The 13,721-nt window shown below is 44.2% G+C and overlaps 31 non-coding genes across 31 annotated transcripts; all 31 read right to left on the minus strand.

Annotated features, from left to right (window-relative positions):
- Positions 1–318: 318 nt before the first annotated feature.
- On the minus strand, positions 319–391 carry TRNAF-GAA (transfer RNA phenylalanine (anticodon GAA)). The gene has a single exon. It is a non-coding gene; the product is annotated as a tRNA-Phe (tRNA).
- Positions 392–787: 396 nt separating this feature from the next.
- Positions 788–860, minus strand: TRNAF-GAA (transfer RNA leucine (anticodon GAG)). Its single transcript has one exon. It is a non-coding gene; the product is annotated as a tRNA-Phe (tRNA).
- Positions 861–1,009: 149 nt separating this feature from the next.
- TRNAF-GAA (transfer RNA leucine (anticodon GAG)) lies at positions 1,010–1,082 on the minus strand. The gene has a single exon. It is a non-coding gene; the product is annotated as a tRNA-Phe (tRNA).
- A 401-nt stretch (positions 1,083–1,483) lies between these two features.
- TRNAF-GAA (transfer RNA phenylalanine (anticodon GAA)) lies at positions 1,484–1,556 on the minus strand. Its single transcript has one exon. It is a non-coding gene; the product is annotated as a tRNA-Phe (tRNA).
- A 149-nt stretch (positions 1,557–1,705) lies between these two features.
- TRNAF-GAA (transfer RNA phenylalanine (anticodon GAA)) lies at positions 1,706–1,779 on the minus strand. The gene has a single exon. It is a non-coding gene; the product is annotated as a tRNA-Phe (tRNA).
- A 164-nt stretch (positions 1,780–1,943) lies between these two features.
- TRNAF-GAA (transfer RNA phenylalanine (anticodon GAA)) lies at positions 1,944–2,016 on the minus strand. Its single transcript has one exon. It is a non-coding gene; the product is annotated as a tRNA-Phe (tRNA).
- A 401-nt stretch (positions 2,017–2,417) lies between these two features.
- Positions 2,418–2,490, minus strand: TRNAF-GAA (transfer RNA phenylalanine (anticodon GAA)). Its single transcript has one exon. It is a non-coding gene; the product is annotated as a tRNA-Phe (tRNA).
- Positions 2,491–2,891: 401 nt separating this feature from the next.
- Positions 2,892–2,964, minus strand: TRNAF-GAA (transfer RNA phenylalanine (anticodon GAA)). The gene has a single exon. It is a non-coding gene; the product is annotated as a tRNA-Phe (tRNA).
- Positions 2,965–3,338: 374 nt separating this feature from the next.
- Positions 3,339–3,410, minus strand: TRNAF-GAA (transfer RNA phenylalanine (anticodon GAA)). The gene has a single exon. It is a non-coding gene; the product is annotated as a tRNA-Phe (tRNA).
- Positions 3,411–3,810: 400 nt separating this feature from the next.
- TRNAF-GAA (transfer RNA leucine (anticodon GAG)) lies at positions 3,811–3,883 on the minus strand. Its single transcript has one exon. It is a non-coding gene; the product is annotated as a tRNA-Phe (tRNA).
- Positions 3,884–4,257: 374 nt separating this feature from the next.
- On the minus strand, positions 4,258–4,330 carry TRNAF-GAA (transfer RNA phenylalanine (anticodon GAA)). The gene has a single exon. It is a non-coding gene; the product is annotated as a tRNA-Phe (tRNA).
- A 401-nt stretch (positions 4,331–4,731) lies between these two features.
- TRNAF-GAA (transfer RNA phenylalanine (anticodon GAA)) lies at positions 4,732–4,804 on the minus strand. Its single transcript has one exon. It is a non-coding gene; the product is annotated as a tRNA-Phe (tRNA).
- A 401-nt stretch (positions 4,805–5,205) lies between these two features.
- TRNAF-GAA (transfer RNA phenylalanine (anticodon GAA)) lies at positions 5,206–5,278 on the minus strand. Its single transcript has one exon. It is a non-coding gene; the product is annotated as a tRNA-Phe (tRNA).
- A 374-nt stretch (positions 5,279–5,652) lies between these two features.
- Positions 5,653–5,725, minus strand: TRNAF-GAA (transfer RNA phenylalanine (anticodon GAA)). The gene has a single exon. It is a non-coding gene; the product is annotated as a tRNA-Phe (tRNA).
- Positions 5,726–6,126: 401 nt separating this feature from the next.
- On the minus strand, positions 6,127–6,199 carry TRNAF-GAA (transfer RNA phenylalanine (anticodon GAA)). The gene has a single exon. It is a non-coding gene; the product is annotated as a tRNA-Phe (tRNA).
- A 374-nt stretch (positions 6,200–6,573) lies between these two features.
- Positions 6,574–6,646, minus strand: TRNAF-GAA (transfer RNA phenylalanine (anticodon GAA)). Its single transcript has one exon. It is a non-coding gene; the product is annotated as a tRNA-Phe (tRNA).
- A 164-nt stretch (positions 6,647–6,810) lies between these two features.
- Positions 6,811–6,883, minus strand: TRNAF-GAA (transfer RNA phenylalanine (anticodon GAA)). Its single transcript has one exon. It is a non-coding gene; the product is annotated as a tRNA-Phe (tRNA).
- A 373-nt stretch (positions 6,884–7,256) lies between these two features.
- TRNAF-GAA (transfer RNA leucine (anticodon GAG)) lies at positions 7,257–7,329 on the minus strand. Its single transcript has one exon. It is a non-coding gene; the product is annotated as a tRNA-Phe (tRNA).
- Positions 7,330–7,478: 149 nt separating this feature from the next.
- Positions 7,479–7,551, minus strand: TRNAY-AUA (transfer RNA tyrosine (anticodon AUA)). The gene has a single exon. It is a non-coding gene; the product is annotated as a tRNA-Tyr (tRNA).
- A 385-nt stretch (positions 7,552–7,936) lies between these two features.
- Positions 7,937–8,009, minus strand: TRNAF-GAA (transfer RNA phenylalanine (anticodon GAA)). Its single transcript has one exon. It is a non-coding gene; the product is annotated as a tRNA-Phe (tRNA).
- Positions 8,010–8,413: 404 nt separating this feature from the next.
- TRNAF-GAA (transfer RNA phenylalanine (anticodon GAA)) lies at positions 8,414–8,486 on the minus strand. The gene has a single exon. It is a non-coding gene; the product is annotated as a tRNA-Phe (tRNA).
- Positions 8,487–9,132: 646 nt separating this feature from the next.
- TRNAF-GAA (transfer RNA phenylalanine (anticodon GAA)) lies at positions 9,133–9,205 on the minus strand. The gene has a single exon. It is a non-coding gene; the product is annotated as a tRNA-Phe (tRNA).
- A 622-nt stretch (positions 9,206–9,827) lies between these two features.
- On the minus strand, positions 9,828–9,900 carry TRNAF-GAA (transfer RNA phenylalanine (anticodon GAA)). Its single transcript has one exon. It is a non-coding gene; the product is annotated as a tRNA-Phe (tRNA).
- A 387-nt stretch (positions 9,901–10,287) lies between these two features.
- On the minus strand, positions 10,288–10,360 carry TRNAF-GAA (transfer RNA phenylalanine (anticodon GAA)). The gene has a single exon. It is a non-coding gene; the product is annotated as a tRNA-Phe (tRNA).
- Positions 10,361–10,509: 149 nt separating this feature from the next.
- TRNAF-GAA (transfer RNA phenylalanine (anticodon GAA)) lies at positions 10,510–10,582 on the minus strand. The gene has a single exon. It is a non-coding gene; the product is annotated as a tRNA-Phe (tRNA).
- A 656-nt stretch (positions 10,583–11,238) lies between these two features.
- On the minus strand, positions 11,239–11,311 carry TRNAF-GAA (transfer RNA phenylalanine (anticodon GAA)). Its single transcript has one exon. It is a non-coding gene; the product is annotated as a tRNA-Phe (tRNA).
- A 149-nt stretch (positions 11,312–11,460) lies between these two features.
- Positions 11,461–11,533, minus strand: TRNAF-GAA (transfer RNA phenylalanine (anticodon GAA)). Its single transcript has one exon. It is a non-coding gene; the product is annotated as a tRNA-Phe (tRNA).
- Positions 11,534–11,697: 164 nt separating this feature from the next.
- On the minus strand, positions 11,698–11,770 carry TRNAF-GAA (transfer RNA phenylalanine (anticodon GAA)). Its single transcript has one exon. It is a non-coding gene; the product is annotated as a tRNA-Phe (tRNA).
- Positions 11,771–11,919: 149 nt separating this feature from the next.
- Positions 11,920–11,992, minus strand: TRNAS-GGA (transfer RNA serine (anticodon GGA)). The gene has a single exon. It is a non-coding gene; the product is annotated as a tRNA-Ser (tRNA).
- A 900-nt stretch (positions 11,993–12,892) lies between these two features.
- TRNAF-GAA (transfer RNA leucine (anticodon GAG)) lies at positions 12,893–12,965 on the minus strand. The gene has a single exon. It is a non-coding gene; the product is annotated as a tRNA-Phe (tRNA).
- A 623-nt stretch (positions 12,966–13,588) lies between these two features.
- TRNAF-GAA (transfer RNA phenylalanine (anticodon GAA)) lies at positions 13,589–13,661 on the minus strand. The gene has a single exon. It is a non-coding gene; the product is annotated as a tRNA-Phe (tRNA).
- Between the last annotated feature and the right edge of the window lie 60 nt (positions 13,662–13,721).

Genomic DNA, 13,721 nt, shown 5'->3' on the forward strand with positions numbered 1-13,721 from the left:
ATATTTAACAATCAAAGAACGAATATTACTTCCCACTGGATGCTACCTACTGAACTATGTTGCAAATTGATGCGAATTCCTGCCGAAACCCGGGATCGAACCAGCGACCATTAGTTCTTCAGATTTAACGCTCTCCCAGCTAAGCTAATTCGGGTACAAACGTAGACCTTGTACCACTCATCCAATGTTGCATATAAAATCGGTATATTCCGATTTAATTTGACCAAATTTACGCCAAGCTTCGAGCATTCAAGGAAAGAATATCGCCACCTACTGCTGCTACATACGGAATTACGTTGTAATTTGACCAAAACTCCCTGCCGAAACCCGGGATCGAACCAGGGACCTTTAGATCTTCAGTCTAACGCTCTCCCAGCTGAGCTATTTCGGCTACGAAACAAGCCGTTGTCCACTCATTCAATGTTGGATATAAAAGCCCAGAATTCCGTTGTAATTTGAATAAATCGGGCTAACCTTTTAAATTTGAAGAACCGATTATTACTACTGACTACTACCTACTAAATTCCGCTGCAAATTCAGGAAAATCACTTGTCGAACCCCGGGCTCGGACCAGGGACCATTGGATCTTCAGCACAACACGCTCCTAGCTGAGCTATTTCGGTTGCGAGGGAAGGCATAGTACCAGTCATACAACGTAGCGTATATAAGCCTAGAATTCCGATTTAATTTGACCAAATTTACGACAAGCTTCGAACATTCAAAGAAAGAATATCACCATCTACTGCAGCTACATACAGAATTACGTTGTAATTTGACCAAAACTTCCTGCCGAAACCCGGGATCGAACCAGGGACTTTTAGATCTTCAGTCTAACGCTCTCCCACCTGAGCTACTTCGGCTACTAACGGAGCCGTTGTACTACTCATCATACGTGGAAATAATTGTAATTTGACCAAATTTTCGCTAAATAATTACCAATCAAAGAACGAATATTACTTCCTACTCGCTACAACCTAAAGAGTTCCGTCGTAATTTGAACAAAACTTCCTGCCGAAACCCGGGATCTAACCAGGGACCTTTAGATCTTCAGTCTAACGCTCTCCCAGCTGAGCTATTTCGGCTACGAAACGAGCTGTTGTACCACTCATCCAATTTTGCATATAAAAGCCGTGAAATCCGTTGTAATTTGAAAAAATCGGGCCAACCTTCTAAATTTGAAAAAACGAATATTACAACCTACCGACTACTACCTACTGAATTCCGTTGCAAATTCAGGAAAATCACTTGTCGAACCCCGGGCTCAGACCAGGGACCATCGGATCTTCAGCACAACACACTCTTAGCTGAGTTATTTCGGTTGCGAGGGAAGACATGGTACCAGTCATACAACGTAACGTATATAAGCCTAGAATTCCGATTTAATTTGACCAAATTCACGCCAAGCTTCGAGAATTCAAAGAAAGAATATTACCACCTACTGCTGCTACATACAGAATTGCGTTGTAATTTGACCAAAACTCCCTGCCGAAACCCGGGATCGAACCAGGGGCCTTTAGATCTTCAGTCTAACGCTCTCCCAGCTGAGCTATTTCGGCAACTAACAAAGCCATTGTACCACTCATCAAACGTGGTATTCCCTTGTAATTTGACCAAATTGACGCTAATTAATTAACATTCAAAGAACGAATATTACTTCCCACTGGATGCTACCTACTGAACTACGTTGCAAATTGACGCGAATTCCTGCCGAAACCCGGGATCGAACCAGGGACCATTAGTTCTTCAGATTTAACGCTCTCCCAGCTAAGCTATTTCGGGTACAAACGAAGACCTTGTACCACTCATCCAATGTTGCATATAAAATCGGTTTATTCCGATTTAATTTGACCAAATTTACGCCAAGCTTCGAGCATTCAAAGAAAGAATATTACCACGTACGGCTGCTACGTACAGAATTACGTTGAAATTTGTCCAAAACTTCCTGCCGAAACCCGGGATCGAACCAGGGACCTTTAGATCTTCAGTCTAACGCTCTCCCAGCTGAGCTATTTCGGCTACGAAACAAGCTGTTGTACCACTCATCCAATGTTGCATATAAAAGCCTAGAATTCCGTTGTAATTTGAAAAAATCGGGCTAACCTTTTAAATTTGAAAGACCGAATATTACTACCTACTGACTACTACCTACTGAATTCCGTTGCAAATTCAGGAAAATCACTTGTCGAACCCCGGGCTCGGACCAGGGACCATTGGATCTTCAGCACAACACGCTCCTAGCTGAGCTATTTCGGCTGCGGGGGAAGGCACAGTACCATTCATACAACGTAGCGTATATAAGCCTAGAATTACGATTTAATCTGACCAAATTTACGACAAGCTTCGAGCATTCAGAGAAAGAATATAACCACGTACGGCTGCTACCTACAGAATTGCGTTGACATTTGACCAAAACTTCCTGCCGAAACCCGGGATCGAACCAGGGACCTTTAGATCTTCAGTCTAACGCTCTCCCAGCTGAGCTATTTCGGCTACGAAACAAGCTGTTGTACCACTCATCCAATGTTGCATATAAAAGCCTAGAATACCGTTGCAATTTGAAAAAATCGGGCTAACTTTTTAAATTTGAAAGACCGAGTATTACTACCTACTGACTACTACCTACTGAATTCCGTTGCAAATTCAGGAAAATCACTTGTCGAACCCCGGGCTCGGACCAGGGACCATTGGATCTTCAGCACAACACGCTCCTAACTGAGCTATTTCGGTTGCGAGGGAAGACATAGTACCAGTCATATAACGTAGCGTATATAAGCCTAGAATTCCGATTTAATTTGACCAAATTTACGCCAAGCTTCGAGTATTCAAAGAAAGAATATCACCACCTACTGCTGCTAAATACAGAATTACGTTGTAATTTGACCAAAACTTCCTGCCGAAACCCGGGATCGAACCAGGGACCTTTAGATCTTCAGTCTAACGCTCTCCCAGCTGAGCTATTTCGGCTACTAGCAAACCCATTGTACCACTCATCAAACGTGGAATTCCTTTGTAATTTGACCAAATTTACGCTAAATAATTAACAATAAAAGAACGAATATTGCTTTCGACTGGATGCTACCTAATGAACTACGTTGCAAATTGACACGATTTCCTGCCGAAACCTGGGACCATTAGTTCTTCAGATTAACGCTCTCCCAGCTAAGCTATTTCGGGTACAAACGAAGACCTTGTACCACTCACCCAATGTTGCATATAAAATCGTAGAATTCCGATTTCATTTGACCAAATTTACGCCAAGCTTCGGGCATTCAAAGAAAGAATATTACCTCGTACGGCTGCTACCTACAGAAATGCGTTGAAATTTGACCAAAATTTCCTGCCGAAACCCGGGATCGAACCAGGGACCTTTAGATCTTCAGTCAACGCTCTCCCAGCTGAGCTATTTCGGCTACGAAACAAGCTGTTGTACCACTCATCCAATGTTGCATATAAAAGCCTAGAATTCCGTTGTAATTTGAAAAAATCGGGCTAACCTTTTAAATTTGAAAGACCGAGTATTACTACCTACTGACTACTACCTACTGAATTCCGTTGCAAATTCAGGAAAATCACTTGTCGAACCCCGGGCTCACCCAGGGACCATTGGATCTTCAGTACAACACGCTCCTAACTGAGCTATTTCGCTTGCGAGGGAAGACGTAGTACCAGTCATACAACGTAGCGTATATAAGCCTAGAATTTCGATTTAATTTGACCAAATTTACGCCAAGCTTCGAGTATTCAAAGAAAGAATATCACCACCTACTGCTGCTACATACAGAATTACGTTGTAATTTGACCAAAACTTCCTGCCGAAACCCGGGATCGAACCAGGGACCTTTAGATCTTCAGTCTAACGCTCGCCCAGCTGAGCTATTTCGGCTACTAGCAAACCCATTGTACCACTCATCAAACGTGGAATTCCTTTGTAATTTGACCAAATTTACGCTAAATAATTAACAATAAAAGAACGAATATTGCTTTCGACTGGATGCTACCTAATGAACTACGTAGCAAATTGACACGATTTCCTGCCGAAACCTGGGACCATTAGTTCTTCAGATTAACGCTCTCCCAGCTAAGCTATTTCGGGTACAAACGAAGACCTTGTACCACTCACCCCGTGTTGCATATAAAATCGTAGAATTCCGATTTAATTTGACCAAATTTACGCCAAGCTTCGGGCATTGAAAGAAAGAATATTACCACGTACGGCTGCTACGTACAGAATTGCGTTGAAATTTGACCAAAACTTCCTGCCGAAACCCGGGATCGAACCAGGGACCTTTAGATCTTCAGTCTAACGCTCTCCCAGCTGCGCTATTTCGGCTACGAAACAAGCTGTTGTACCACTCATCCAATGTTGCATATAAAAGCCCAGAATTCCGTTGTAATTTGAAAAAATCGGGCTAAACTTTTAAATTTGAAAGACCGAATATTACTACCTACTGACTACTACCTACTGAATTCCGTTGCAAATTCAGGAAAATCACTTGTCGAACCCCGGGCTCGGACCAGGGACCATTGGATCTTCAGCACAACACGCTCCTAGCTGAGCTATTTCGGCTGCGGGGGAAGGCGCAGTACCATTCATACAACGTAGCGTATATGAGCCTAGAATTACGATTTAATCTGACCAAATTTACGACAAGCTTCGAGCATTCAGAGAAAGAATATTGCCACGTACGGCTGCTACCTACAGAATTGCGTTGACATTTGACCAAAACTTCCTGCCGAAACCCGGGATCGAACCAGGGACCTTTAGATCTTCAGTCTAACGCTTTCCCAGCTGAGCTATTTCGGCTACGAAACAAGCTGTTGTACCACTCATCCAATGTTGCATATAAAAGCCTAGAATACCGTTGTAATTTGAAAAAATCGGGCTAATCTTTTAAATTTGAAAGACCGAGTATTACTACCTACTGACTACTGCCTACTGATTTCCGTTGCAAATTCAGGAAAATCACTTGTCGAACCCCGGGCTCGGACCAGGGACCATTGGATCTTCAGCACAACACGCTCCTAACTGAGCTATTTCGGTTGCGAGGGAAGACATAGTACCAGTCATACAACGTAGCGTATATAAGCCTAGAATTCCGATTTAATTTGACCAAATTTACGCCAAGCCTCGAGTATTCAAAGAAAGAATATCACCACCTACTGCTGCTACATACAGAATTACGTTGTAATTTGACCAAAACTTCCTGCCGAAACCCGGGATCGAACCAGGGACCTTTTGATCTTCAGTCTAACGCTCTCCCAGCTGAGCTATTTCGGCTATTAGCAAACCCATTGTACCACTCATCAAACGTGGAATTCCTTTGTAATTTGACCAAATTTACGCTAAATAATTAACAATAAAAGAACGAATATTGCTTTCGACTGGATGCTACCTAATGAACTACGTTGCAAATTGACACGATTTCCTGCCGAAACCTGGGACCATTAGTTCTTCAGATTAACGCTCTCCCAGCTAAGCTATTTCGGGTACAAACGAAGACCTTGTACCACTCACCCAATGTTGCATATAAAATCGTAGAATTCCGATTTAATTTGACCAAATTTACGCCAAGCTTCGGGCATTCAAAGAAAGAATATTACCTCGTACGGCTGCTACCTACAGAATTGCGTTGAAATTTGACCAAAATTTCCTGCCGAAACCCGGGATCGAACCAGGGACCTTTAGATCTTCAGTCTAACGCTCTCCCAGCTGAGCTATTTCGGCTACGAAACAAGCTGTTGTACCACTCATCCAATGTTGCATATAAAAGCCTAGAATTCCGTTGTAATTTGAAAAAATCGGGCTAACCCTTTAAATTTGAAAGACCGAGTATTACTACCTACTGACTACTACCTACTGAATTCCGTTGCAAATTCAGGAAAATCACTTGTCGAATCCCGGGCTAGGACCAGGGACCATTGGATCTTCAGTACAACACGCTCCTAGCTGAGCTATTTCGGTTGCTTGGGAAGGTATAGTACCAGTCATACAACGTAGCGTATATAAGCCTAGAATTTCGATTTAATTTGACCAAATTTACGCCAAGCTTCGAGTATTCAAAGAAAGAATATCACCACCTACTGCTGCTACATACAGAATTACGTTGTAATTTGACCAAAACTTCCTGCCGAAACCCGGGATCGAACCAGGGACCTTCAGATCTTCAGTCTAACGCTCTCCCAGCTGAGCTATTTCGGCTACTAGCAAACCTATTGTACCACTCATCAAACGTGGAATTCCTTTGTAATTTGACCAAATTTACGCTAAATAATTAACAATAAAAGAACGAATATTGCTTTCGACTGGATGCTACCTAATGAACTACGTTGCCAATTGACACGATTTCCTGCCGAAACCTGGGACCATTAGTTCTTCAGATTAACGCTCTCCCAGCTAAGCTATTTCGGGTACAAACGAAGACCTTGTACCACTCACCCCATGTTGCATATAAAATCGTAGAATTCCGATTTAATTTGACAAAATTTACGCCAAGCTTCGGGCATTGAAAGAAAGAATATTACATCGTACGGCTGCTACCTACAGAATTGCGTCGAAATTTGACCAAAATTTCCTGCCGAAACCCGGGATCGAACCAGGGACCTTTAGATCTTCAGTCTAACGCTCTCCCAGCTGAGCTATTTCGCTTGCGAGGGAAGACGTAGTACCAGTCATATAACGTAGCGTATATAAGCCTAGAATTTCGATTTAATTTGACCAAATTTACGCCAAGCTTCGAGTATTCAAAGAAAGAATATCACCACCTACTGCTGCTACATACAGAATTACGTTGTAATTTGACCAAAACTTCCTGCCGAAACCCGGGATCGAACCAGGGACCTTTAGATCTTCAGTCTAACGCTCGCCCAGTTGAGTTATTTCGGCTACTAGCAAACCCATTGTACCACTCATCAAACGTGGAATTCCTTTGTAATTTGACCAAATTTACGCTAAATAATTAACAATAAAAGAACGAATATTGCTTTCGACTGGATGCTACCTAATGAACTACGTTGCAAATTGACACGATTTCCTGCCGAAACCTGGGACCATTAGTTCTTCAGATAACGCTCTCCCAGCTAAGCTATTTCGGGTACAAACGAAGACCTTGTACCACTCACCCAATGTTGCATATAAAATCGTAGAATTCCGATTTAATTTGACCAAATTTACGCTAAGCTTCGGGCATTGAAAGAAAGAATATTACCACGTACGGCTGCTACGTACAGAATTGCGTTGAAATTTGACCAAAACTTCCTGCCGAAACCCGGGATCGAACCAGGGACGTTTAGATCTTCAGTCTAACGCTCTCCCAGCTGAGCTATTTCGGCTACTAGCAAACCCATTGTACCACTCATCAAACGTGGAATTCCTTTGTAATTTGACCAAATTTACGCTAAATAATTAAAAATCAAACAACGAATATTACTTCCCACTGGATGCTACCTACTGAACTACATTGCAAATTGACACGAATTCCTGCCGAAACCCGGGATCGAACCAGGGTCCTTCACATCTATAGTCTAACGCTCTCCCAGCTGAGCTATTTTGGCTACTGACGAAGCCATTGTACTATTCATCAAACGTGGAAATCATTGTAATTTGACCAAATTTTTGCTAAACTTTTAACAATCTAAGAACGAATATTGCTTTCCACTGGATGCTACCTACTGAACTACGTTGCAAATAGACACGAATACCTGCCGAAACCCGGGATCGAACCAGGGACAATTAGTTCTTCTGATTAACGCTCTCCCAGCTAAGCTATTTCGGGTACAAACGAAGACCTTGTACCACTCACCCAATGTTGCATATAAAATCGTAGAATTCCGATTTAATTTGAGCAAATTTACGCCGAGCTTCGGGCATTCAAAGAAAGAATATTACCACGTACGGCTGCTACCTACAGAATTGCGTTGAAATTTGACCAAAATTACCTGCCGAAACTCGGGATCGAACCAGGGACCTTTAGATCTTCAGTCTAACGCTCTCCCAGCTGAGCTATTTCGGCTACGAAACAGGCTGTTGTTCCACTCATCCAATGTTGGATATAAAAGCCTAGAATTCCGTTCTAATTTGAAAAAATCGGGCTAACCTTTTAAATTTGAAGGACCGATTATTACTACCTACTGACTACTACCTACTGAATTCCGCTGCAAATTCAGGAAAATCACTTGTCGAACCCCGCGCTCGGACCAGGGACCATTGGATCTTCAGCACAACACGCTCCTAGCTGAGCTATTTCGGTTGCGAGGGAAGGCATAGTGCCAGTCATACAACGTAGAGTATATAAGCCTAGAATTCCGATTTAATTTGACCAAATTTACGACAAGCTTCGAGCATTCAAAGAAAGAATATCACCACCTACTGCTGCTGCTACATACAGAATTACGTTGTAATTTGACCAAAACTTCCTGCCGAAACCCGGGATCGAACCAGGGACCTTCAGCTCTTCAGTCTAACGCTCTCCCAGCTGAGCTATCTCGGTTTCTGACGGAGCCACTGTACTACTCATCATACGTAGAAATCATTGTAATTTGACCAAACTTACGCTAAAAATTTCCAATCAAAGAACGGTCCGCCTCTGTGGTGTAGTTGTTAGCGCGATTAGCTGCCACCCCCGGAGGTCCGGGTTCGATTCCCGACTCTGCCACGAAAATTTGAAAAGTGGTACGAGGGCTGGAACGGGGTCCACTCAGCCTCGGGAGGTCAACTGAGTAGAGGTGGGTTCGATTCCCACCTCAGCCATCCTCGAAGTGGTTTTCCGTGGTTTCCCACTTCTCCTCCAGGCGAATGCCGGGATGGTTCCTAACTTAAGGCCACGGCCGCTTCCTTCCCTCTTCCTTGTCTATCCCTTCCAATCTTCCCATCCCTCCACAAGGCCCCTGTTCCGCATGGCAGGTGAGGCCCCCTGGGCGAGGTACTGGCCATTCTCCCCAGTTGTATCCCCGACCAAGAGTCTGAAGCTCCAGGACACTGCCCTTGAGGCGGTAGAGGTGGGATCCCTCGCTGAGTCCGAGGGAAAAACCGAACCTGGAGGGTAAACAGATGATGATGATGATGATCAAAGAACGAATATTACTTCCTACTGGCTACAACCTAAAGAATTCCGTCGTAATTTGAACAAAAATTCCTGCCGAAACCCGGGATCGAACCAGGGACCTTTAGATCTTCAGTCTAACGCTCTCCCAGTTGAGCTATTTCGGCTACTGACGAAGCCATCGTAGTACTCATCATACGTGGAAATCATTGTAATTTGACCAAATTTTCGCTAAAAATTTAACAATCAAAGAACGAATATTACTTCCTACTGGCTACAACCTACCGAATTCCGTCGTAATTTGACCAAAACTTACTGCCGAAACGCGGGATCGAACCAGGGACCTTTGATCTTCAGTGTAACGCTCTCCCAGCTGCGCTATTTCGGCTACGAAACAAGCTGTTGTACCACTCATCCAATGTTGCATATAAAAGCCCAGAATTCCGTTGTAATTTGAAAAAATCGGGCTAACCTTTTAAATTTGAAAGACCGAATATTACTACCTACTGACTACTACCTACTGAATTCCGTTGCAAATTCAGGAAAATCACTTGTCGAACCCCGGGCTCGGAGCAGGGACCATTGGATCTTCAGTACAACACGCTCCTAGCTGAGCTATTTCGGCTGCGGGGGAAGGCACAGTACCTGTCATACAACGTAGCGTATATAAGCCTAGAATTCCGATTTAATTTGACCAAATTTACGACAAGCTTCGAGCATTCAAAGAAAGAATATCACCACCTACTGCTGCTACATACAGAATTACGTTGTAATATGACCAAAACTTCCTGCCGAAACCCGGGATCGAACCAGGGACCTTTAGATCTTCAGTCTAACGCTCTCCCAGCCGAGCTATTTCGGCAACTGACGAAGCCATTGTACCACTCATCAAACGTGGTATTCCCTTGTAATTTGACCAAATTTACGCTAAATATTTAACAATCAAAGAACGAATATTACTTCCCACTGGATGCTACCTACTGAACTATGTTGCAAATTGATGCGAATTCCTGCCGAAACCCGGGATCGAACCAGGGACCATTAGTTCTTCAGATTTAACGCTCTCCCAGCTAAGCTAACTCGGGTACAAACGTAGACCTTGTACCACTCATCCAATGTTGCATATAAAATCGGTATATTCCGATTTAATTTGACCAAATTTACGCCAAGCTTCGAGCATTCAAGGAAAGAATATCGCCACCTACTGCTGCTACATACGGAATTACGTTGTAATTTGAGCAAAACTCCCTGCCGAAACCCGGGATCGAACCAGGGACCTTCAGATCTTCAGTCTAACGCTCCCCCAGCTGAGCTATTTCGGCTACTAACAAAGCCTTTGTACCACTCATCAAAGGTGGAATTCCCTTGTAATTTGACCAAATTTACGCTAAATAATTAACAATCAAAGAACGAATATTACTTCCCTGTGGATGCTACCTACTGAACTACGTTGCAAATTGACACGAATTCCTGCCGAAACCCGGGATCGAACCAGGGACCATTACTTTTTCAGATTAACGCTCTCCCAGCTAAGCTATTTCGGGTACAAACGAAGACCTTGTACCACTCACCCAATGTTCCATATAAAATCGTAGAATTCCGATTTAATTTGACCAAATTTACGGCAAGCTTCGAGCGTTCAAAGAAAGAATATTACCACGTACGGCTGCTACCTGAGCTGCATGTGTGGTGTAGTGTTTAGCGTGAATAGCTGCCACCCCTGGAGGTCCGGGTTCGATTTCCGGCTCTGCCACGAAATTTGAAAATTGGTACGAGTGCTGGAACGGGGTCCACTCGGCCTCGGGAGGTCAACTGAGTAGAGGTGGGTTCGATTCCCACCTCAGCCATCCTGGAAGTGGTTTTCCGTGGTTTCCCACTTCTCCACCAGGCGAATGCCGGGATGGTACCTAACTTAAGGCCACGGCCGCTTCCTTCCCTCTTCTTTGCCTATCCCTTCCAATCTTCCCATCCCTCCACAAGGCGCCTGTTCAGCATAGCATGTGAGGCCGTCTGGGCGAGGTACTGGTCATACTCCCCAGTTGTATCCCCCGACCAAGAGTCTGAAGCTCCAGGATACTGCCCTTGAGGCGGTAGAGGTGGGATCCCTCGCTAAGTCCGAGGGAAAAACCGAACCTGGAGGGTAAGCAGATGATGACGGCTGCTACCTACAGAATTGCGTTGAAATTTGACCAAAACTTCCTGTCGAAACCCGGGATCGAACCAGGGACCTTTAGATCTTCAGTCCAACGCTCTCCCAGCTGAGCTATTTCGGCTACTTACAAAGCCATTGTACCACTCATCAAACGTGGAATTCCCTTGTAATTTGACTAAATTTACGCTAAATAATTAACAATCAAAGAACGAATATTGCTTTCCACTGGATGCTACCTACTGAACTACGTTGCAAATAGACACGAATACCTGCCGAAACCCGGGATCGAACCAGGGACCATTAGTTCTTCAGATTAACGCTCTCCCAGCTAAGCTATTTCGGGTACAAACGAAGACCTTGTACCACTCACCCAATGTTGCATATAAAATCGTAGAATTCCGATTTAATTTGACCAAATTTACGCCAAGCTTCGAACATTCAAGGAAAGAATATCGCCACCTACTGCTGCTACCTACAGAATTGCGTTGAAATTTGACCAAAACTTCCTGTCGAAACCCGGGATCGAACCAGGGACCTTTAGATCTTCAGTCCAACGCTCTCCCAGCTGAGCTATTTCGGCTACTTACAAAGCCATTGTACCACTCATCAAACGTGGAATTCCATTGTAATTTGACTAAATTTACGCTAAATAATTAACAATCAAAGAACGAATATTGCTTTCCACTGGATGCTACCTACTGAACTACGTTGCAAATAGACACGAATACCTGCCGAAACCCGGGATCGAACCAGGGACCATTAGTTCTCCAGATTAACGCTCTCCCAGCTAAGCTATTTCGGGTACAAACGAAGACTTTGTACCACTCACCCAATGTTGCATATAAAAGCCTAGAATTCCCTTGTAATTTGAAAATATCGGGCTAACCTTTTAAATTTGAAAGACCGAATATTACTACCTACTGACTACTAACTACTGAATTCCGTTGCAAATTCAGGAAAATCGCATGTCGAACTCCGGGCTCGGACCAGGGACCATTGGATCTTCAGCACAACACGCTCCTAGCTGAGCTATTTCGGTTGCGAGGGAAGACAGAGTACCGGTCATACAACGTAGCGTATATAAGCCTAGAATCATCATCATCATCATCATCTGTTTACCCTCCAGGTTCGGTTTTTCCCTCGGACTCAGCGAGGGATCCCACCTCTACCGCCTCAAGGGCAGTGTCCTGGAGCGTCAGACTCATGGTCGGGGGATACAACTGGGGAGAATGACCAGTACCTCGCCCAGGCGGCCTCACCTGCTATGCTGAACAGGGGCCTTGTGTAGGGATGGGAAGATTGGAAGGGATAGGCAAGGAAGAGGGAAGGAAGCGGCCGTGTCCTTAAGTTAGGTACCATCCCGGCATTCGCCTGGAGGAGAAGTGGGAAACCACGGAAAACCACTTCGACGATGGCTGAGGCGGGAATCGAACCCACCTCTACTCAGTTGACCTCCCGGGTTTGAGTGGACCCCGTTCCAGCCCTCGTACCACTTTTCAAATTTCATGGCAGAGCCGGGAATCGAACCCGGACCTCCGGGGGTGGCAGCTAATCAGGCTAACCACTACACCACAGAGGCGGACTAAGCCTAGATTTCCGATTTAATTTGATCAAATTTACACGCTTCGAGCATTCAAGGAAAGAATATCACCACCTACTGCTGCTACATACAGAATTACGTTGTAATTTGACCAAAACTTCCTGCCGAAACCCGGGATCGATCCAGGGACCTCTAGATCTTCAGTCTAACGCTCTCCCAGCTGAGCTATTTCGGCTACTGACGAAGCCATTGTACTACTCATCATACGTGGAAATCATTGTAATTTGACCAAATTTTCTCTAAAAATTTAACAATCAATGAACGTATATAACTTCCTACTGGCTACAACCTACCGAATTCCGTCGTAATTTGACCAAAACTTCCTGCCGAAACGCGGGATCGAACCAGGGACCTTTGGTTCTTCAGTGTAACGCTCTCCCAGCTGAGCTATTTCGGCTACGAAACAAGCTGTTGTACCACTCATCCAATGTTGCATATAAAAGCCTAGAATTCGGTTGTAATTTGAAAAAATCGTGCTAACCTTTTACATTTGAAAGACCGAATATTACTACCTGCTGACTACTACCTACTGAATTCCGTTGCAAATTCAGGAAAATCACTTGTCGAACCCCGGGCTCGGACCAGGGACCATTGGATCTTCAGCTCAACACGCTCCTAGCTGAGCTATTTCGGTTGCGAGGAAAGACATAGTACCAGTCATACAACGTAGCGTATATAAGCCTAGAATTCCGATTTAATTTTACCAAATATACGCCAAGCTTCGAGCTTTCAAAGAAAGAATATCACCACCTACTGCTGCTACATACAAAATTACGTTGTAATTTGACCAAAACTCCCTGCCGAAACCCGGGAGCGAACCAGGGACCTTTAGACCTTCAGTCTAACGCTCTCCCAGCTGAGCTATTTCGGCTACTAACAAAGCCATTGTACCACTCATCAAACGTGGAATTCCCTTGTAATTTGACCAAAT

This window comes from Anabrus simplex, chromosome 9, assembly GCF_040414725.1.
Source record: "Anabrus simplex isolate iqAnaSimp1 chromosome 9, ASM4041472v1, whole genome shotgun sequence".
Taxonomy (NCBI): Eukaryota; Metazoa; Arthropoda; class Insecta; order Orthoptera; family Tettigoniidae; genus Anabrus; species Anabrus simplex.